This window comes from Pongo abelii, chromosome 1 (assembly GCF_028885655.2).
Source record: "Pongo abelii isolate AG06213 chromosome 1, NHGRI_mPonAbe1-v2.0_pri, whole genome shotgun sequence".
In the NCBI taxonomy this organism is placed as follows: domain Eukaryota; kingdom Metazoa; phylum Chordata; class Mammalia; order Primates; family Hominidae; genus Pongo; species Pongo abelii.
Genome location: NC_071985.2, coordinates 114,480,570 through 114,503,294, shown reverse-complemented (window position 1 = coordinate 114,503,294; position 22,725 = coordinate 114,480,570). Strand labels below are relative to the sequence as shown.

At 38.3% G+C, this 22,725-nt stretch overlaps 1 long non-coding RNA gene across 2 annotated transcripts in view; it reads left to right on the top strand.

Annotated features, from left to right (window-relative positions):
* LOC129049486 (uncharacterized) overlaps positions 1–22,512 on the top strand; it is a 30,047-nt gene extending 7,535 nt beyond the window's left edge. The window contains exons 3-8 of one of the 2 annotated variants that reach the window (XR_010141678.1): positions 6,283–6,494; positions 8,782–9,090; positions 10,796–12,902; positions 13,351–13,470; positions 13,984–14,259; positions 22,256–22,512. This is a non-coding gene — a long non-coding RNA (uncharacterized LOC129049486). Of the gene's footprint in view, positions 1–6,282; positions 6,495–6,815; positions 9,091–10,795; positions 12,903–13,350; positions 13,471–13,983; positions 14,260–22,255 lie in introns of those variants that run through there. The other variant, XR_008512606.2, reaches the window with a different exon arrangement.
* The last annotated feature ends 213 nt before the right edge of the window (positions 22,513–22,725 follow it).

Sequence of the window (22,725 nt, the reverse complement as noted above, 5' to 3'; positions counted from 1 at the left end):
ATGAAACAGTCAATAGCGAAGAGACAACCCACAGAATGAGAGAAAATATTTGCACACTATTTAAATGACAAGAGATTGTTAGCTAGACTATATAAAGAACACAAACTACTCAATAGCAAAAAAAAATTAAAACATCAAATAATTGGATTAAAACGTGAGCAAAAGATCTGAATAGACGTTTCTCAAAAGAAGGCATACATATATGGTCAACAGGTATATGAAAAATTGTTCCACATCACTAAACATCAGAGAAAGGCAAATCAAAGCCACAATGAAACATCATCTCACCCCAGTTAAAATGGCTTTATCAAAATGACAAAAAATAGCAGATGCCAGTGAGGATGTGAAGAAAGATGAAATCTTGTACACTGTTGGTGAAAATGTAAAGTAGTACAGACACTATGGAGAATGGTATGGAGGTTCCTCAAAAATCTCAGAACTATTGTATGATCTGGCAATCCCACTGCTGGGTATATATCCAAAAGAAAGGAAATCAGTATATTAAAGAGATGTCTTCATGCCCATGTTTATTGCAGCACTATTCACAATAGTCAACATATGGAATCAACCTGTGTCCATCAATGGATTGGTGGATAAAGAAAATGGGTTACATATACACAATGAAATATTATTTGGCTCTCCTTGAAGAGGTCCTTCATGTCCCTTGTAAGTTGGATTCCTAAGTATTTTATTCTCTTTGAAGCAATTGTGAATGGGAGTTCACTCATGATTTGGCTCTCTGTTTGTCTGTTATTGGTGTATAAGAATGCTTGTGATTTTTGTACATTGATTTTGTATCCTGAGACTTTGCTGAAGTTGCTTATCAGCTTAAGGAGATTTTGGGCTGAGACAATGGGGTTTTCTAGATATACAATCATGTCGTCTGCAAACAGGGACAATTTGACTTCCTCTTTTCCTAATTGAATGCCCTTTATTTCCTTTCCTGCCTAATTGCCCTGGCCAGAACTTCCAACACTATGTTGAACAGGAGTGGTGAGAGAGGGCATCCCTGTCTTGTGCCACTTTTCAAAGGGAATGCTTCCAGTTTTTGCCCATTCAGTATGATATTGGCTGTGGGTTTGTCATAGATAGCTCTTATTATTTTGAGATACATCCCATCAATACCTAATTTATTGAGAGTTTTTAGCATGAAGCGTTGTTGAATTTTGTCAAAGGCCTTTTCTGCATCTATTGAGATAATCATGTGGTTTTTGTCTTTGGTTCTGTTTATATGCTGGATTACATTTATTGATTTGCATATATTGAACCAGCCTTGCATCCCAGGGATGAAGCCCACTTGATCATGGTGGATAAGCTTTTTGATGTGCTGCTGGATTCTGTTTGCCAGTATTTTATTGAGGATTTTTGCATCAGTGTTCATCAAGGATATTGGTCTAAAATTCTCTTTTTTTCTTGTGTCTCTGCCTGGCTTTGGTATCAGGATGATGCTGGCCTCATAAAATGAGTTAGGGAGGATTCCCTCTTTTTCTATTGATTGGAATAGTTTCAGAAGGAATGGTACCAGTTCCTCCTTGTACCTCTGGTAGAATTCGGCTGTGAATCCATCTGGTCCTGGACTCTTTTTGGTTGGGAAGCTATTGATTATTGCCACAATTTCAGATCCTGTTATTGGTCTATTCAGAGATTCAACTTCTTCCTGGTTTAGTCTTGGGAGAGTGTAAGTGTCGAGGAATTTATACATTTCTTCTAGATTTTCTAATTTATCTGCATAGAGGTGTTTGTAGTATTCTCTGATGGTGGTTTGTATTTCTGTGGGATCGGTGGTGATATCCCCTTTATCATTTTTTATTGCATCTATTTGATTCTTCTCTCTTTTTTCTTTATTAGTCTTGCTAGCGTTCTATCAATTTTGTTGATCCTTTCAAAAAACCAGCTCCTGGATTCATTAATTTTTTGAAGGGTTTTTTTTTTTTTATCTCTGTTTCCTTCAGTACTACAAACCACTGCTCAATGAAATAAAAGAGGATACAAACAAATGGAAGAAAATTCCATGCTCATGAGTAGGAAGAATCAATATCATGAAAATGGCCATACTGCCCAAGGTAATTTATAGATTCAATGCCATCCCCATCAAGCTACCAATAACTTTCTTCACAGAATTGGAAAAAACTACTTTAAAGTTCATATGGCACCAAAAAAGAGCCTGCATCGCCAAGTCAATCCTAAGCCAAAAGAACAAAGCTGGAGGCATCACGCTACCTGACTTCAAACTATACTACAAGGCTACAGTAACCAAAACAGCATGGTACTGGTACCAAAACAGAGATATAGATCAATGGAACATAACACAGCCCTCAGAAATAATGCCACTTATCTACAACTATCTGATCTTTGACAAACCTGACAGAAACAAGCAATGGGGAAAGGATTCCCTATTTAATAAATGATGCTGGGAAAACTGGCTAGCCATATGTAGAAAGCTGAAACTGGATCCCTTCCTTACACCGTATACGAAAATTAATTCAAGATGGATTAAAGACTTAAACGTTAGACCTAAAACCATAAAAACCCTAGAAGAAAACCTAGGCATTACCATTCAGGACATAGGCATGGGCAAGGACTTCATGTCTAAAACACCAAAAGCAATGGCAACAAAAGCCAAAATTGACAAATGGGATCTAATTAAACTCAAGAGCTTCTGCACAGCAAAAGAAACTACCATCAGAGTGAACAGGAAACCTACAAAATGGGAGAAAATTTTCACAACCTACTCATCTGACAAAGGGCTAATATCCAGAATCTACAATGAACTCAAACAAATTTATCAGAAAAAAACAAACAACCCCATCCAAAAGTGGGCGAAGGATATGAACAGACACTTCTCAAAAGAAGACATTTATGCAGCCAAAAGACACATGAAAAAATGCTCATCATCACTGGCCATCAGAGAAATGCAAATCAAAACCACAGTGAGATACCATCTCACACCAGTTAGAATGGCAATCATTAAAAAGTCAGGAAACAACAGGTGCTGGAGAGGATGTGGAGAAATAGGAACACTTTTACACTGTTGGTGGGACTGTAAACTAGTTCAACCATTGTGGAAGTCAGTGTGGCGATTCCTCAGGGATCTAGAACTAGAAATACCATTTGACCCAGCCATCCAATTACTGGGTATATACCCAAAGGAGTATAAATCATGCTGCTATAAAGACACATGCACACGTATGTTTATTGCGACACTATTCACAATAGCAAAGACTTGAAACCAACCCAAATGTCCAACAATGATAGACTGGATTAAGAAAATGTGGCACATATACACCATGGAATACTATGCAGCCATAAAAAATGATGAGTTCATGTCCTTTGTAGGGACATGGATGAAATTGGAAATCATCATTCTCAGTAAACTATCGCAAGGACAGAAAACCAAACACCGCATGTTCTCACTTATAGATGGGAATTGAACAATGAGAACACATGGACACAGGAAGGGAACATCACACTCTGGGGACAGTTGTGGGGTGGGGAGAGGGGGGAGGGATAGCATTAAGAGATATACCTAATGCTAAATGATGAGTTAATGGGTGCAGCACACCAGCATGGCACATGTATACATATGTAACTAACCTGCACATTGTGCACATGTACCCTAAAACTTAGAGTATAATAATAATAATAAAAATAAATAAATAAATAAATAAATAAAATAAAAAATAAAAAAATATTATTTGGCTATAAAAAAGAATTAAGTCTTGTTGTTTGAAACAACATGGATGGAACTGGAGGACATTACATTAAGCAAAATAAGCTAGGCACGGAAAGATAAATACTATATATTCTTATTTAAATGTGGGAGCTAAAAGGTTGATCTCATGGAGATAGAGAGTAGAATTATGGTTACCAGAGACTCATTAGGGTAGTAGGGACCGGTGGGCAATAAAGAGGCGTTGGTCAATGGGTACAAAAATACAGTTAGATGGAATAAAATCTAGTGTTTGGTAGCACAATAGGGCAACTATAGTTAATTTATTTTATATTTCAAAATTACTGGAAGACTGGAATTGGAATGTTTGTAACAGAAAGAAATGATAAGTGTTTGAGGTAATAGATACCCCAATTACCCTGATTTGATCATTACACATTGTAAGCTTGTATCAAAATATCACGTTCTTTAGAAATATGTGCAACTATTATGTATCCCTAAAATATAAAAATAAAAATTTTGTTTGAATTGTGTAAGCTGAGAAAATCATATCTATTACAATACACAGTTTTTATTGTATACATTTTCATATTTGTAATTTTTTTTCCTTTTTTTTGAGATGGAGTCTCGCTCTGTTGCCCAGGCTGGAGTGGCACTATCCCAGCTCACTGCAAGCTCCGCCTCCCAGATTCATGCCATTGTCTTGCCTCAGCCTCCCAAGTAGCTGGGACTACAGGCGCCCACCACCACACCTGGCTAATTTTTTTGTATTTTTAGTAGAGATGGGGTTTCACCGTTTTAGCCAGGATGGTCTCGATCTCCTGACCTCGTGATCTGCCCGCCTTGGCCTCCCAAAGTGCTGGGATTACAGGCTTGAGCCACCGTGCCCAGCCTGTAATTTTTTAAAGATACCAGTGAGCACTGGCTTCTATGCACAGTATAAAGAAATTTTCACAACACTGGCATCTTTTCAGTTTTAAAATGTAATAGTAAGGAAATCATCTTATTAAAATCTACTTTAAGCATATTTTGTGAATGCATCAGTCTGAAAAGGGAGGAAGGATTATGTCATACTGAGGGAAAGGCCCTATACTACATTTCTGTCTGCTTTCAAATACACATTCTCAGAAAACATCCAACAAAGGTTTTAACATTTGGTTGACAAAAATGAATATAAGGAAAGAATATGAGAAAAAAGAAAGCACTTGAAGTCAGACACTAGAAAACAAAGGAAAACGTTAAGAAAAGACTCATCCAAAAACAAAATTTCAGCCAATGCACAAGTCTATCAGCAGAACAAATAATTGCTTCTAAAGATGGTGGTGTAGGCTGGTTTCCCTGTCTCGCTCCACTTCTGAATGAATCTATTCAAGTCTTCTGCCATTTCCTTTATGGGAGCCAACTGTTTCTAACTCTGCCCACCCAAATAACAGCTTTATTGGCTCTTTCTTATATTTCAACTCTGTACTATATTAAACAAAACAAAACTTCATTCTTTGTCTGTTATGCTTTGATTTTTGTGCTTTACTTTTTGTTTTGTAAATAGCAGTATCTTCTTTATGCTCCCATGGTTCATTCGTTTTTTCTTTCTTTCTCTTTCTTTCTTTTCTTTTCTTTCTTTCTCTTTCTTTCTTTTCTTTTCTTTCCTTCTTTTCTTTTCCTTTCTTTCTTTCTTTCTTTCTTTCATCTATCTCTCTTTCTTAAAGCTGGTTAGTTATAATCTTTAGGCTTCTATTTTTGTTCAAAATCAAGTTACACAATTTGCCAATCATCCACATTTTAAAACTTTTATGATTATTTTTGCATAACTGTATGCACTTCACCTGAGCCAGCTGTCTTAATCTTTTAGAATGTGGCTATTTTCTGCTATTATACTTTTGGGTAATAACCATTGCCAATTTTATCCCAGTAAGTAAATTCCTCATTTTATGGAAATTGTTTTTATAAAGCTTAAGTTACTCACATTTATACCCATAGTCTCTTCTCCCTCCCCGTTCAGTCTGGTAGTCGTTTGAAACCCTATTAAGCTATTTGTTATCACAGTTTCTAAAACTCCACCTGATATTAGCTGTTCAACTTGTCATATACTCCTCTTCAACACAGGAGGCTAATTAAAAATTGGAGAATCCAATCACAGAGCTGAGAGGCACTTTCAGAGGGCATCTTGTGCTAAGAGAACAATATTCTTTCTCCTGGGTTCAATTCCCTGCACCACTCCTTGCAGGCTGTTTGATGACCTTGAGCAAATTATTTAACCCCTCTTGGCTCACTTTTTTGTTTCGTTTTTAAAAATGAAATGGGAATAATTATGTTTGCATTGTAGGACTGTTGTGAAGGTGAGAGTCGTAGCTATCAATGATTAGAACAGTTCATAGCACATACTATGCCCTTGATAAATGTTAGCTGATATTTTAAACATAAATGTTTTATTTTAGAATAGTTGTAGTTTTACAGTAAAGTTTCAAAGATAGTGCAGAGGGTTTGCATGTGTCCGCATCCAGTTTCCGCTATTGGTAACATCTTAAATTAAGTATGGTATATTTGTTGCAACAATGAACTAATATTAATATGCTAATGAATAGTTTTAACCCAATGTCCTTTTTCTGTTCCAGGAGCCCACCCAGGATACTACATTACATTCAGATGTCGTGTCTCCTTAGGCTCCTGCAGACTGACAATTTCTCAAACTTTGTTTTTGATGACTTTGACAATTTTGAGGTGGTATGATAATTTGTGAAGTGTTTCTCATGCTTAGCCTGGAGTTACAAGATTGGAGAAAAAGACCAAAAATGTGAAGTGCCATTCTCGTCACATCATGTCAAGGGTACATGCTATTAACATGAATTAACATCGATGATGTTAACCTTGATGTCCTGGCTGAGGTAGTTTATTAGGCTTTTTCTCTACAAAGTTACTTCCCTCCCCGTACCTTTCCTTACTGTGTTTTTGGGAAGGAAGTCACTACGTGCAGCTCATACTTAAGGTATGGGAAGTTACACTCCAACATGCTTTAGGGGGGTAGTATCTATTCATACATAAATAACTTGAAATTTTTCTGTATGGGAAATTTTCTACCTCATTAATTTATTTATTCAGTCATTTGCTTACCTCAGTAATGACTCATGAATGTTTATCCTTTGGGTTATATTCCCAATGTAGTATAATATTTATTTACTTTATTGTTCAGTCAGTTGCCCTAGCTTTGATATTTGGGAGGTCTTTTAATTGGCTCTGTGTCTCCTTAATATACCCCTTTATTTGATTTTTTTCTTTATTTTCTGGCACTACAGATGCTTCAGCCTCATTCGTCTTGCATATTACCTGACCCTGCCCTAGAAGCAGCCAATTTTCCAAGGAGCCCTGGTTCTCTTTCCTGGAGAATGGTTGAACATGCTCATTGCTACTGGAGTATCTTTTGTTTCTAGGCCGTCTCAGTGGACTGATTTAAGAAATAACCCATGTATACACACATATATATACACAAAATTACTTCTTTATCTGTTTGTGTCTATATTAAGGTAAACATGGAAATTACTCTCACTTCAATAAATATTTTTACATATACTATGAAAAACACCATTTACCCACAGTGCCAAAAACAGATTGTTCCTTGGTTCCAAGAGCTGCTCCTTTGCCCTAATTCTAGTATTTGGGTTTTTACCTTACTTCCCCATTCCTGTGTTCTTACCCTGTTCAGGATCTAGGTAACAATACATTCCTACGTTCCTCTCATGTTGGAATCCTTTCTCCTCCAGGTTCTCCTGCCCCTTACTCTGCCTTCTTTGATATTCCCATACATTGGAATCTTTCTGTAAAAGCTAGTTCCTTTCACTGATACCAGAACTCTTTAATACCCAATTCTTTCTGAAAGTACTACCTGTAGCCTACCATAGAGAATATCCCCAAAACCACCTTGCCACTCTGGGTGGATCTGTAACATTTCTGTTGCCTACTTGTTTCTGCTCTGTCTACTGGTTATGAGATTATATGTTATCTGGAGATAAACTTTCATTTTGTTACTCCTTACTTCTGAAGATACCATGCTCTATTCATATTTATTTATCCCCAGGATTTAGCATTATAGAAGGAACCTAGTAAATCTTTGTTGAAAGGATAGAATTCATTTGCTTTCTAGGCCTTCTATAATTTGGTCCCATTCTCCCCATCCCTCTTTTCTTCTCTTTAACACATTCACTGTATTCCAGTTAAATTTGTCTTTGAATAATAGCTCTTCACATCATAGCTCTTCATCTTCCTCATCCCTCGTGCAGCATCACAGCTAGTCATTATTTCCAGGTCTTTGCTCATGCTGATCCATCATTGAAATGATCCCTTCTCTCTTGTTCTTACATCAAGCCTTGCCTCCTTTACGAAAGGTTCATTAATTAGCCAACACTAACAACTTCACTTTTTGGTAATTGCTTCAATGTCTTAACTGGGTAATCCTAATGATTAAGGGAAGGATCCCCCAGTTGTTACAATCTCTTTCTCTTTTGTTTCCACTGTTCCTGGGTCAGTGTCAGGCACACAGTACAACTCCGGGCTTACTGTTCGTTCAGTTGATTGCTGCAGGTGTTGGTCCCAAGCACAGAAAAGGCAGTCTCCTCCCACAACGGACCTTCATGCAATCTTTTTAAGGGCTCGCTGGTCTTTGATGCCTGCCTTGTTAGGCAGGGTCTTGCACATATTAGGTGTTGGAGGATTTGGAGTCAAGAGGCCAATGTTCAAATCCCAGTTCTAGCTGTGTGATTGTGGGTAAGCTACCTAACTTTCGTTAGTCTCAGGTAACTCATAAATAATAATTAAGTAATAATAGTAATTTCCCCACAGAGTTGTTAGGAGGACAAGACGTGATAATGTGTATGAACAGAGTTTTATAAAGTGCTTGGTAAGTATTGGTTAATTTTAAAGACTCAATAAAATATGCTTGAATAAACGTGTCAGAGCATTACTCATCATTCCACGTGTGGCATCCAGATGAGGAGGCTCTAAAATTTATGACAAAATGGTTTGACAGAAAACTCACAGGATGCTAGCCACCTCATCGGTATTTGCTGTGTTCTTTCATAATGTGTTGTTTTCTAAATTTTTTTCTTCTTCATTTTAATTAGGTCATGAAGGGCTCTCCAGTTAAGATCCTCACCATCTTAATGAACACTCAGACATCCTGTGCTGTTTATCTCTATTTTTTTTTTTTTTTTTTGTCGCTGAGGTCATTTTACATGATCTCCTTGTCCTAAATGAGGATCACCACTTTCCAAGGAGTGTCTCTTTAAAAGTCGCCTTTGCTGTTTCCCTCCTCTGAGTCCTCCATGGATATACTATGTAGGTTAATAGGACAGGTTGACTTGGAGGGATCCCCGTCACACCTCTCCTCTAGCAACTTTCTGCACCTCCTCTTCCCTGCTGCCATTCCAATGGTAAGGATTCCAAATGGGAAGGGCCTCTATGTTGGTGATACCAACTGCTGAACTGCAAATGATAACTCATTCTGGTGTGGTGTTGACAGAGGAGAAAGGCAGAGAGAGGCATGTTCCCCAGCAGCAGGTGGTGGCACTGGTCCAAGAAGTATGTGGACAGTCTTTGACAACAGCACATGCCTGGCTTAGGATGTTTTTTTTTTTTTTCTCCATTTATTATGACCAGCTCCAAGAATAGGGAAGAACTTGGCAGAAAAGCCCCAGAGTGCAGGCTGTGCTAGTCAGCAACTGTAGTGGTCAATCACTGGGATATTTCATTTTATTTATTTATTTACTTATTTTTGAGCTACATTGGAGGCTGTGAGTGGTGGGTAGCTATCCACCTATCTTTTAACCCAATAATTTCAATTCTAAGTTGTACATAAAAAATTAGTTATACTGTTGTTTGTCACAGTATGTTTATAGTAGGTTGGAAAATAAACTAAGCTTTTAACAATAGAAACTTGTTTAATTAATAATGGCACATCAAAATGATGAAAGATTAGGCACTCATTAACGTGATGCTTCAGAAGAATATTAAATTACATGGAAAATTTTCAAGGTATATTAACTACAAATCAGCAAGTTACTAACATAGATTGCAGAGTCTGATCTCAAGTTTATATCAGTGTGGGAAGCAGTATATTTTATGGGCTACAAGCACATCCTCAGGAGCTAGGTTGCCTCTGTTCAAGTACCAGCTGTACCACTTAATATGTATGTAGCCTTGGGCAAGCCACCTCTCTATGCCTCAGTTTCTCCATATGTTAAGTGGAGATAATAATTTTGCCAATCTAATAAGATTGTTCTGAGGGCTAAAATAATCCACAGAACATGCTTAGAACAGTGCTGGCTCACAGCATTCCTAGAGTAGATATTAGCTATTCTTATAATACAGTCATACACACATAACATTTGGTCAACTGTGGTCAACTGTGGGCTGCATGTATGGTGGCATTTCCATGAGATTATAATGGAGTGGAAAAATTTCTATCGCCTAGTGATGTGGCCATCTCGACATCACAGGGCAATTCATACCTTCTCTGTGTTTAGATACACAAATACTTACCATTGTATTACAATTGCCTACAGCATTCAGTATAGTAACATGCTACACAGGTTTGTAGCCTAGGAGCAATAGGCTATGCCATAACAGTATAGGTGTGTCGTAGGCTATACCAAGTAGGTTTGTGTAACTACACTCTGTGATGTGTGCACAACAACAAAATTGCTCAATTGATGCATTTCTCAAATGCATCCCTGTCATTAAGTGATGCATGACTGTAATTATATATGCATAAAAGGGATAATACTAAAATAAGAGTGATTATCTCTGAATAGTATGATTATGGTTTATTAGAATTTTCTTCATTGTGTATATTTATACCTGTATATCTTCTACAATAAATACATAATATTTTATAATATGAAAAATATAGTGAAAGTGGTTTAAAAGTGCAGTTTGTTATTAAAAGATTAAAATACAGAACTTTTTTTTGCAAGGAAGATACTCCACAGGTAAATTAATCTGAAGTGCCAAAAGTTATATTAGGTTGTTTTCTAAATTAAAAATCCTGTTTAACCCTAAATATTTATTTGGAGAGGACATTGTTAAGATATTGTCCTATAGTAATATCAGAATCTAATTTATTTTTGTTTTTATTAGATGAACTCTCTTGGATAGAAGGATTCAAACAGAAAAATGCAAAGAGAAGTCGGATGGAAAACTCTGGAAAATCCAAGAAGGGAGCTAGTTGATGATGAGCAAAGCCACATGTGCTGTCTTGACAGCCATAGAGAAGAATGGAGGCCTCGGTACCTGAGTGGAAAGAGAAGAACATGGGCAATGATTTTGTCTCTACAAAACAACAACAAACAAACAAAATTAGCCGGGTGTGGTGGTGTGCACCTGCAACTTCACTACTCAGCAGGCTGGGGTGGGAGGATGGCTTGAACCCAGGAGTTCAAGGCTGTAGTGAGCTGTGATTGCGCCACTGCACTCCAGCCTGACAGAGCAAGACCATGTCTCAAAAGGAAAAAAAAAAGAAGAGAAAAAAAGAATTTAAAAAGAGAAGGGAGAACGAGAAGAGTCACAGCTTTGATAAAGTGGGGAGCATTGGGTTGGGTATGGAATGGTAACCATCTTGTCTAGTTCAGAATCAGACAGACCTGAGTTTAGTCCTTAACATCTACCCTTTTACCCTTCTTATTTTATTTCCCTTCCCTTCCCATTTTCTTATTCATTTAATGAATGTTCTAAGTTCTACTTTGTTTTTGGTATTATGGTAGGCTTTGGGAATGCAAAGTTAAATGAAATGTGTCCTATACCTTCAAGGAGGATTGGGCCTTGTGGTGATGATAGCTGACTCAGCAGACAATCACACAATGGTGTTTTCAGTGCTTTGGTACAGATATTCATAGGGTGCTGCAAGAGCAATAGGACTGGTAATGAAGTCTGCCTTTGTGATGAGGTGGTTGGTGGTAAGACACATGGTGGGTGGCTTCTGACAAAATGGACCATAGGATGAGTATTGTAGAAGTTAGTGGTAGACAAAGATGGAAAGAGGAAACAGCACGTATAATGTACTAGAGTGATACAGTAGTTTGAGGAACCACAAGGAGCTTCATCTGGTGGGAAAGATTGGTATAAATGGGGGAACAGAAAGAAGAATGGACAGAAACCAGATCATGATGGGCCTGGTTTGCTAAGGTAAGGATTCACTGGTATGAAAACATTGAATGTGATGGGCATCTGCTGATGCCTGAAAATCCTGGAGAGTGACTGATTTGGGGGAAGAAAACTTCATGATCATTTCTGTGTTTGGCTGTGTGATCTTGGGCAGGTAACCTGTATGAGCTCCTTTTCTGTAAAATCTATAAACTGACTATACTAAAACTCACCTTGCCGTGTTATTGCAAAAATGAGAGCATGTCTCCGAGGCACCTATTATAGTACCTGGGTTTATAGTTCTTATATGCTGGACAGCTCCAAAAATAAAGAACTACTGCTTGGGAAGTAAGAAAGAATGTTTGGCTTGAAATAAGAAGGTCTGTTGTTAAATCTTGGTTCTGCCACCCCTTGGCTCTGTGACCTTGAACAACATACCATTTGACTTCTCTGAGCTTTGTTTTTTCACTTATGAGATGCAAACCATGTTGCCCTCACAAGATTAAGTCAGGATAGTGCTTGTGGTAGATAAACTCCCCCAGTACAAATTATTTCTTTCCAGCCAGGTGCAGTGGCTCACACCTGTAATCTCAGCACTTTGGGAGGCCCAGGCAGGTGGATCATTTGAGGTCAGGAGTTCGAGACAGCATGGCCAACATGGTGACACTCTGTCTCTACTAAAAATGCAAAAAAATTAGCTGGGCATGGTGGTGGGCGCCTGCAGTCCCAGCTACTTGGGAGGCTGAGGTAGGAGAATGGCATGAACCTGGGAGGCGGAGGTTGCAGTGAGTCGAAATCATGCCACTCCACTTCAGCCTGGGAGACAGAGTAAGACTCTGTCTCAAAAAAAAAAAAAAATTCTTTCCATTATTTTTTATCTTTCTCTCAGTCCTTCTCTTTTTGTTTCCCCTTTGCAATTGCAGGCTTTTGTAAGTCAACCCTCTGCTTTATGAAGAACACACTAGGGTGGGGTATCACGCTGTGAAGAATACATCACTGGAACTTGAATAGTAAACCAGCAGATCGGGAGCAACATCTGGAGGGCCCATGCAAGCCTGGGGAGAGAAAGAGAGGTGCTGGCATGCCCACAAGGGAGCGAAAGCAAGTGAGTGTATGCACAGAGCACTTCTGGAGCATGACCCTCCTGCGATGCCTGCTGAGCCATTACTTGAAGGTCTACACAGGTGTAGACCAAATTCAAGGCCTAAATCAAGGGAAAGTATTACCATATGTTCCCACACAGAGACTAAAAGAGAGGGCTGCTCCCAGCAAGGCGGGAGGAGGGTAGAGGTGGAAGTGAGGAGCCAGGGGAGGAAGGGAGGAAAACAGAAGAGCTGCCAATATAAAGAATTCATTAGAGAAAAGTCATGTTGTGACCTCCAAGATGAAGATGAGTGAAAATTCTTGTATGATTTAATATTCAGTGGAAATATTCCAAACCACATGCGCTCTGTGCAGGCTGCGGTCTTTTACCTTAATTTCAGGGAAGTCCTACTACCCATTAAGCTTCATGTTGCTTACATAGTCTGAGCTTCTTTGTAACATGCTGGCAGGGTGTAGATGAAGAGGCTTGACTGGAAGCCTGCAATTACAGAAGTCTGGACAGTGTGGAAGAACTGGGAGCCTGGCTGACCATTTATGTGAGAGAGGGACATGTCTTAGCTGAGTGCCACGTAAGCCATGGAGCCTTATCTCCTGGGACACATGTGCTACAAGTCCACATTATTTTCTACAGCTCTCTTGGACAGTTGAATTACTCCAGTGGTTTTTAAACTTAAAAAATATTGGAAACATTTTCTTAAGAACAACTTTTATGAAGCTATGATGCCATTTTTAAAAACAAAACAAAAATGTACTCTAAAGCCTAATATGGTAAAAAAGTTATCTGCTTGGGTTGAAAATCACGATGGGGTCCTGAAGCCCTACCCACTTGCTTCTCTTCCCTTATGCAAATCTGTTCCTGAAAGTGTGAAAACTATCACTGTAGTACAACCTTCAATGTGTAAATGAGGAAATGGAGATGCTAGAGGCTTGTCCACATGCCCATAATTAATTAAGGGCTGAAGTTAGATTGAAATCACTAATTTTTTCATACCTGGCTTGGTGTATTTTCCTAGCTCTAGACTTGTAGCTATTTGCTTTCAGAATAGAGATAATTAAAATATTGCCACGTCTGATCAACCCAGAGACATAGGAAAAACTGAAAGAGTTTGAAGAACCTGATGCTCTCCCATCTGTAAATGGCCTAGAGGAAGCCTCCACATCCCTTTTGCAACTGCAGGCTTTTGTAACTCAACCCTCTGCTTCATGAAGAAGAACACCCTGGCGTGGGATATCACACTGTGAAGAATACATGCTGGAACTTGAACAGTAAACCAGCAGATCAGGAGCAACATGTGGAGGGCCCATGCAAGCCTGGGGAGAGGAGAGGTGCTGGCATGCCCACAAGGGAGCGAGAGCAAGTGAGTGTATGCACAGAGCACTCCTGGAGCACAACCCTCCCCCCTCCACACTGCACAGGGGGGGTGCAAAATACATATCTGTTGAATGGGAATGAAATGCTGTGGTTTTAGGAAAGAGTCTCTGGGACCCCACAGTCTCTCCAGTCTTAGACTTTCCCTGTCTCAAAGAGACTGGGACTCTGAGGAGTTTTTCTCCCAGGAATATTCTGTCCTCCTGCAAAGGAGCTCTGGGCTTTAGACTCAGAAAAACCTCAAATTGCTAGTTTATTATTTAGAGAAGCAAATTCATGATGACTTGCATCATCTTGCAAGTATGGCAAAGTGGACCAGGGAAAAGCCTTCCTAGGATTTTTGTTGAGCTGTAAGTTTCCTTTCCAGTCAAAGAATGATTGGTTTAGCACATTAATATCTATTAAGAGTAAAAAAATGAGTGTTTGAAGATTCTTGCTGAGCTTCTGATTTTCCTGAGGCATTCACAGTCAGGTACTTTATTTCCTTTAAGCCTACTGGTTCCCCTGAATGTGTTATATCCTGAATTATCAAGAGGTTCTGATGCCTGCTGAAATCATCATGGGTGTAATAGAGACAGTGGTACTCACCAAACATTCCATCTGCTCTTTCGCATTTGCCAAATCCCTTGCACTTAGGTGGGGCCATGAGCCTAGTTCTGACCAATGAAACATAAGCTGAACTGGTGAAAAGCCTATGTGCAAATCTCCAGGCTCTCCTTCACTGACACCAGCACTTTCCAGATGGCAAAGTCCCCACCAGCCTGGAACCCTGAGCAACTTTGATAAGCAGAGTATCCTTCTCCCATGAACCTATGCTGGATATTCATCATAAATGAGACACAAACCTTTGTTATTTTAAATTACTAAGATTTCAAGGCTAATTCGTTATGCAGCATAACCTAGTCGTGACTGATTAGTCATGACTAATACAGGGATAATTGGGCTCGAAGCAAGGAAGACTGAAGACCTGCTCTGGCGAGAGCTACACTTAAGGGTTCTCTTTAGGATCTGGCAGCCCTGCGGTTTGAGGCAGTTGTGTGGTGAATGGAGCTGCCTTGTACTGGCTTGTTACCCCCAGATTGTGCACATTTTTTCCCAACTCTACATTTAATGACATCACCTTGATAACTTGTCGTTGGCCATGGTAGAAGTATTTACACCAAAGAAATTGTCTAATGTTATAAATCATGGCATTTTTGTTTTTCCTGGCATGGTAGTTCTTAAATACTCATATCAAAATATCACATCATACTCCTTAAATATATACAATTATTATTTGTGAATTAAAAATAAAATTAAAAAATTATTTATAAAAACCAAACAGCCAGGCCTCAGCAAAATTATGACACAGGAAGAAAAAGGTTAACAGCACGTCACTGATTTTAAGTCTCTACAGAGACAGTCAAGGTGGCAGTTGGAAATGAAACAGTAGGACCCTTAGTAAATAAGAACTCCGTAAGTTTCTTAATTATTTCACAATTTCTGCAGGGAAAAAATTTGGTAGAGAGATAACCTACTAGGTATGTTTTTCTCCAAATCATGAAATAAGCAGTCAAAATAATGTCTTTGCCAGAACACCCTAAATATCAGAATTTTTAGCTCATTTTTAAAATTTATATTTTAAAAATTATTATTGATACATAATAATTGTATATATTAATGGAGTATATGTAATATTTTGATATAGGCATATAATGTATAATGATCAAAGCAAGGTAATTGGGGTATCCATCATCACAACTATTTATTTCTTTGTATTAGGAATATTCCAATTCCACTCTTTTAGTTATTTTAAAAAACATACAACATATTATTGTTAACTATAATCACCCTATTTGTGCTACAGAACACTAGATCTTATTCATTCTATTTAACTATATTTTTGTGTTTCTATTTAATGGCCATTTTAGCTGGAGTGAGATGATAGCAATTACCATTCCCACAGTATCCCCTATTCCCCTCTACCCTTCCCATTCTCTGGTAACCATTGTTCTACTCTCTAAGGGTTTATTTATTGTTTTTGTTAGCTCCCACATATGAGTGAGAATGTGTAATATCTGTCCTTCTGTGCCTTGTTTACTTAACATAATGTCCTCTAGTTCCATTCATGTTGTTGCAAATGACAGGATTTCATTCTTTTTTTATGGCTGAATAATATTCCATTATGTATATGTACCCCATTTTCGTTATCCACTCATCCATTGATGGACCTTTAGGTTGATTCCATATATTGTCCATTGAAATAGTGCTCAATAAACATGAGAGTGCAGATGTCTGTTTGATGTACTGATTTTCTTTCTTTTGGATTATACCCAGCAGTGGGATTGCTGGATCATATAGTAGTTCTATTTTTAGATTTTTAGATGTTCTGCATAGTGTCTGTACTAATTTACAATCCCACCAATAGTGTACAAGTGTTCTCCTTTCTCTAATTCCTTGCCAATATTTATTATTGCCTGTCTTTTGGATAAAAGCCATTTTATTCCCAGATTCTCAGAATGCTGAGGCAGGAGGATTATCGAGGCTAGGAGTTGAATTCAGCCTGGGAAATACAGTGAGACACTACTCCTATTTTTTTTCTTTTAATTAGCTGGGCATGGTAGCATGCTCCTGTAGTCCTAGCTATTCAGGAGGCTGAAGTGGGAGGATCGTTTGAGCTCAGTAGTTTCTGGCTGTAGTGAGCTGTTATCACACCACTGCACTCCAACCTGGGCAACATAGCAAGACTTTAGTTCAAAAAAAGCCATTTTAGCTGGAGTGAGATGATAGCTCATTGTAGTTTTGATTTGCATTTGTCTGATGACTAGTGATGAGCATTTTTCCATGCACCTGTTGGCCATTTGCATGTCTTCTTTTGAGAAATATGTATTCAGATATTTTACCCATTTTAAATCAGATTATTTTTCTGTTTAAATTAAGTTGTTTGAGCTCCTTATTATTAGTCATTTGCCAGTTGAATTGTTAGCAAATATTTTCTCTTATTCTGTGGGTTGTCTCTTCACTTTGTTGTTTTCTTTGTTGTGCAGAAGCCTTTAAGCTTGATGTGATCCCATTTATCCATTTTTGCTTTGGTTGCATGTGCTTTTGAGGTCTTAACTCAAGAAATAATTGTCCAAACTAATGTCCTGGAGTAATTCCCCAATGTTTTCTAATAGTAGTTTCATAGTTTCAGGTCTTAGATTTAAGTCTTTAATCCATTTTGAGTTTATTTTTATATATGTTTGAGTTTTATATATGTTTTATATATGTTTGAGTTTATTTTATATGTTTTATATATGTTTGAGTTTATTTTTATATATTTTTATTTTATATATTTTATATATGGTAAGAGATAGGAATCTAGTTTCATTCTTCTGCATATGGTTGTCCAGTTTTTCCAGCACCATTTATTGAAGAGACTGCCCTTTCCCCAAAGTATATTTTTGGGGCCTTCATTGAAGATAAATTCACTGTAAAATTTATCTTCTGTTCCATTGGTCTGTGTCTGTTTTTATACCAGTATCATGCTGTTTTGGTGGCTATAGCTTTGTAGTATAATTTAGATGTAGGTAATGTGATGCCTCCTGTTTTGTTCTGAGTATTCTAGGTCTGTTGTGGTTCCACATACATTTTGGAATTATTTTTTTCAATTTTTGTGAAAAAATGTCATAGGTATTTTGATAGGGATTGCATTGAATCTCTAGATTGCTTTAGGTAGTATGGGCATTTTAACAATATTGATTCTCCCAATCCATGAACATGGAAAGTCATTCCACTGTTTTGTGTCCTCTTCAATTTCCTTCATCAATGTTTTACAGTTTTCATTGTAGAGATCTTTGACTTCTTAGGTTAAGTTTATTCCTAGGTAGTTTATTTCATTTGTAGGTATTGTAAATGGCATTACTTTCTTGGTTTCTTTTTTAGATTGTTCAATATTGGCATATAGACATGCTACTGATTTTTGGCCAGGTGCAGTGGCTTATGCCTGTAATCCCAGCACTTTGGGAGGCTGAGGCAGGTGGATCACGAGGTCAGGAGATCAAGACTATCCTGGCTAACACAGTGAAACCCCATCTCTACTAAAAATATGAAAAATTAGCCAGGTGTGGTGGCGGGTGCCTGCAGTCCCAGCTACTCGGGAGGCTGAGGCAGGAGAATGGCATGAACCTGGGAGGCAGAGCTTGCAGTGAGCTGAGATCGTGCCACTGCACTCCAGCCTGGGCGACAGAGCGAGACTCTGTCTCAAAAAAAAAAAAAAAAGAAATGCTACTGATTTTTGTATGTGTATTTTGCATCTTGTAATTTTACTGAGTTTATCAGTTTTAACAGTTTTCAGGTGGAGTTGTTAGGTTTTTCTAGGATATGATAGGATCATGTCATCTGCAAACAAAGATAATTTTACTTTTTCATTTCCAAATTGGATGCTTTTTTATTTCTTTCTCTTGTCTAATTGCTCTGGCTAGTACTTCTAGTACTATGTTAAACAAAAGTGGTGAAAGTGAGCATTCTTATTTTATTTCAGACCTTAGGAGAAGGCTTTCAGTTTTTTTCCCATTCAATATGATACCAACTTTGGGTTTATTGTATTTGGCTTTGATCATGTTTCTGAGTTTGTTTTTTTCTAGCTGTTATCTTTGCCCAGGATAGAGATGCCAAAAGCATCTTTTACCTTAGTCAATGACATCTAGCAGACTTCTGTGCCTTTTAGATTTTCAAGTGAATTAGCTGATAAGGAAGTTTATCAGCTGTGACTTACCGGCATGTAAATGTAGAAAGCACTTAATTCAGCATTCTTCTCTTTTCCAACATTCTTTTATATTAAAAAAAATTCCATGTATCTTTCCACATTGTCATCACTATCCTCCTTCATGAGTACAAAACGAATAGATTCAAATTTGATTTGTTGGGAGTTTGATATAAAATTAAAAGCCTAATAAATCATTACTCATTAAATGATATTTAATGCCTTTGCTTGAGGGTTCCAAATATGAAAGATTTAATTCCTTAATATAATACTTACATTAATATTTTCACATACAAAAATAAGTACTATGTATAAGAAACTCCATGCTTTGACTGCATACTCATCCTCAGCCCTCATCCTCTTTTTCTGTTAGTGACACTCTTAGAGTAATCATGGCTCTAGACTTTAAAGAGGAGTAGTGACTCAGAGATCAGCCAATGTTATCTGTACCCTCATCTCCCAAAGTAGGGGGAAAGGTCTCTCTTACCTACATAGTATCACAAAGTAGTAAACATTCTTCTTTCTAGCTGCACCTTTACTTATTCTTTGTGGCATTTTCCCTGTTGTTTCAACTGTGAAATATGGTGGGTGTGTAGTGAGGGAGGCTTATATATGCACTTAAAGATGTGATAAGAAAACCTGATTTATTTCATTTCATATGGAGTTATGAAATAATTTTGATTGACATATTACATTGGCTTGAATATTAAATATCATTGGTGAATAGCTTATGTTTCATTACACTGGCAATTGCTATCTGCTAAAAATCAGATACTAGGATATATCTTTCCAGCATATGTAATTCTGAGAAACAGCCTTGACCTGACCTCCTTGACCTCAGTTTCTTCATTTGTAAAATGAGGGGTTTGACCTAATGATTTATGGGGTTTCTCTCAAGTCAAACTGTTTTTGATTGTACAGGTATGCCATTATACAGACATAAAGGGCTAAAAGTATATTCATTTACTAATTTATGCACTACACATTGTCTACTATATATCAAGTACTGTGATAAGTATGGTTAATATGAGGTTCCTGACTTCAAAGAACTTACTGTCTTATGAGGAAGACAAACAAGTAAAAATCCAGTTACAACACGGCAGAATAAATATTACATACAGTAGGAGTGAAGAGTGGGTACAAATGGAGGACATAGGAGGGGCGCCTAACTCATTTATGGGAAAGAAAATAATAGAAATCAAGGAAGAAGAAGATGATAAGCACATGTAGGGCTAGAACTAGGGTGTGGCAAGAGAGACACTTATGGTACAAAATTTTTTTTTTTTTTTTTTTTTGAGATGGAGTCTCGCTCTGTCTCCCAGGCTAGTGCAGCCTCCCAAAGTGCTGGGATTACAGGTGTGAGCCACCGCGCCTGGCCATGGTACAAAATTTAACCAGGCACTCACCTTATTCCCAGGCCTTGAGTGTGTCATAATCTGAAAGTGTGCTTGAGTTTAGCCACAAGCAGGAGGATAGAAACTGTTCTGTAACTGTATGTGCAAAGGCTTAGGGGACAAGAGACAGAACTTCAGGAAATTGCACATAATTTCATAATGTCTGGAATTGGAAGTAGAGTTAAGGTTGTAGATGTGAATGATGGAAGTAAACATGACCTCAGGTCAGAAGTGTCTTATAAAATATGTTAAGGTGTTTGAACTTTCTTCTTAGGTTAATGGGTATCCATCAGGGAATTTTCTTTATAAAGGAGGTAGTATGACCAAATCTGCTTTTTAAAAGAAGATTCCTCTGGTAGCAGTATGGAGACAGGGATAAGGAGTTAGATAGGAAAAGAGGCTGGAGGCAGAAAGACCAGTTGAGTAGTGGTGAGATAGAGAAGCAAACCAAATGGCCTCTAGAAGTGTTTAAGAGTTGGAGCTGCCTGGGATAAAGACCAATTGAACAAGTTGGGTGTTAAGAGAGAGAGGAATAGGATGCTCAGGGTTCCTGGATTGAGAAAATGAGAGGATAGTGGTGCTGATCACTGAAACATGGAACACAGCAGAATAAAAAGGGTTGGGAAGGATGGTGATAAGCTCAGGCTTTGACGTGAAGAGTCTGAATATCTGAGGTGAGATGGCTGCTAAGGAGACTGGTGTATGGGTTGGTGCTCAGCACAGAGAGATGGATATAGATATGAAGATGGATTTGTCAATCATCTGCCTGTAAGCGATAAGAAAGCAATGGCTATGGATGAAACTTCCCAGGGAGGGAAGGTATAGAGTGAGAAAGAACGCTTAGTGGCTATCGAAATCTCCTTGCCACTCTTCAGTAAAACCATCAAAATACAAAAACACAGCTTTGTAGCCACCATTGGGATATGCTGGAGGACAGGATAAGGAGGGAAGTAGTACTAGACCTACCTAGGCTTTCTTCTGTATAAGCAGTTATGTTATTGTGTCTTTGCTGCAATGGATTTACAAGAGTCACTAAAGAATTTGTGTTAGTTTGTGGTTACAGAGACTGTTTGCTGCAGCTGGTGACCTTGTACTCTCACTGCAAGGAAGGAACACAGCGGCCCTGTCTGCCTTGCGGCTTTGGAGAGCACATCACTGCTAATTCCTGAGGAGAGGGGGAAATTGGGCACATTTAAATTTCTCTTTCTAAGTTACAAAGGCAAAAATTAGTGACTCTTTTGGATGCCCCTGTCTAAATGTTCACACTTGAGAGAAAATTGCCTTCTCCAGGAAGTGAGTAATAAATCTCTCTCACCAATGGAAGTCACTCACATCCTGAAACAACAACCCTCAGCTGAAACGGAGAAAAAATTAAAACATTTCTTTCCCCTATGAAACTCTTTTTCTCCAAACATGTGTTCCTATTAGACTATAGAGAGCACCATTATGCAGACATCACAAACTTCTTGACGACTTGTCCAGAAACATAATTGGCTGTAGCCAAAAGACCACAGCAAACATGCCCAGGGTGTGAAAATGTTAGGTCGAGATAATTGCTGGAGGGGCTCTACCTGTATTGCAGGCTGAACAAGCAAACCAGGCCAAGCCTACACTGACATGGCCCATGCTTAATGTGAGGAAGCAAGAGCCAGAGTAGGTGGTGGGGGCAAGGCGGATGCAAGGTGAGATTTGCATATGCATCCTTTAAATCTTTTACATCTTCATTTTGCAGGCTGTGTGTGTGTGTGTGTGTGAGAGAGAGAGAGAGCGAGAGAGCTGTGTTGCTTTTTGTCCTTTACCTGTGTTTTGCCCTTTTGTCGGACTTTCTAACTTTTCCTCTGCCTCTGGTCTTGTTTCTTTCATGTCAGTCTTTACCAGAATGGAATGCCCGTGAAGAACCTACTTAAAGCTTTTTAAGGGCTCCCCTGCTCCTACAGCTGTCAGTCAGTATACCCTGAATGCAGAAGAGTGCAAATACCTACCTCCTAGGAAAGCTGGGGCAATTCTCCTCAAGAGAGGAAGCTTCTGGAAATCTCACTTTTAATGTAAAAATTCAAGAAATTCTTTGACTCATTCCATAATATGTCTGTATTTGTTTTAATAAAAATTGTTATTTTAAGCTACCTATCATTGAGGAAAAAGTATGTTCCAAGAGGATACACTTTGTCCATAAGTGTGTGTGCCCCAGCTTGAGAAACAAGGGTCCATGGGCACTCCATCAACTGGCCTCCTTCTACCTCAAATTTCACCAATTAAACCAAAGCGACTTCATGCATGGAGGTGTTACAAGGAATGTATTTTCTCATTAGTTGTACCTAATAATTTGTGTCTAGTTTAT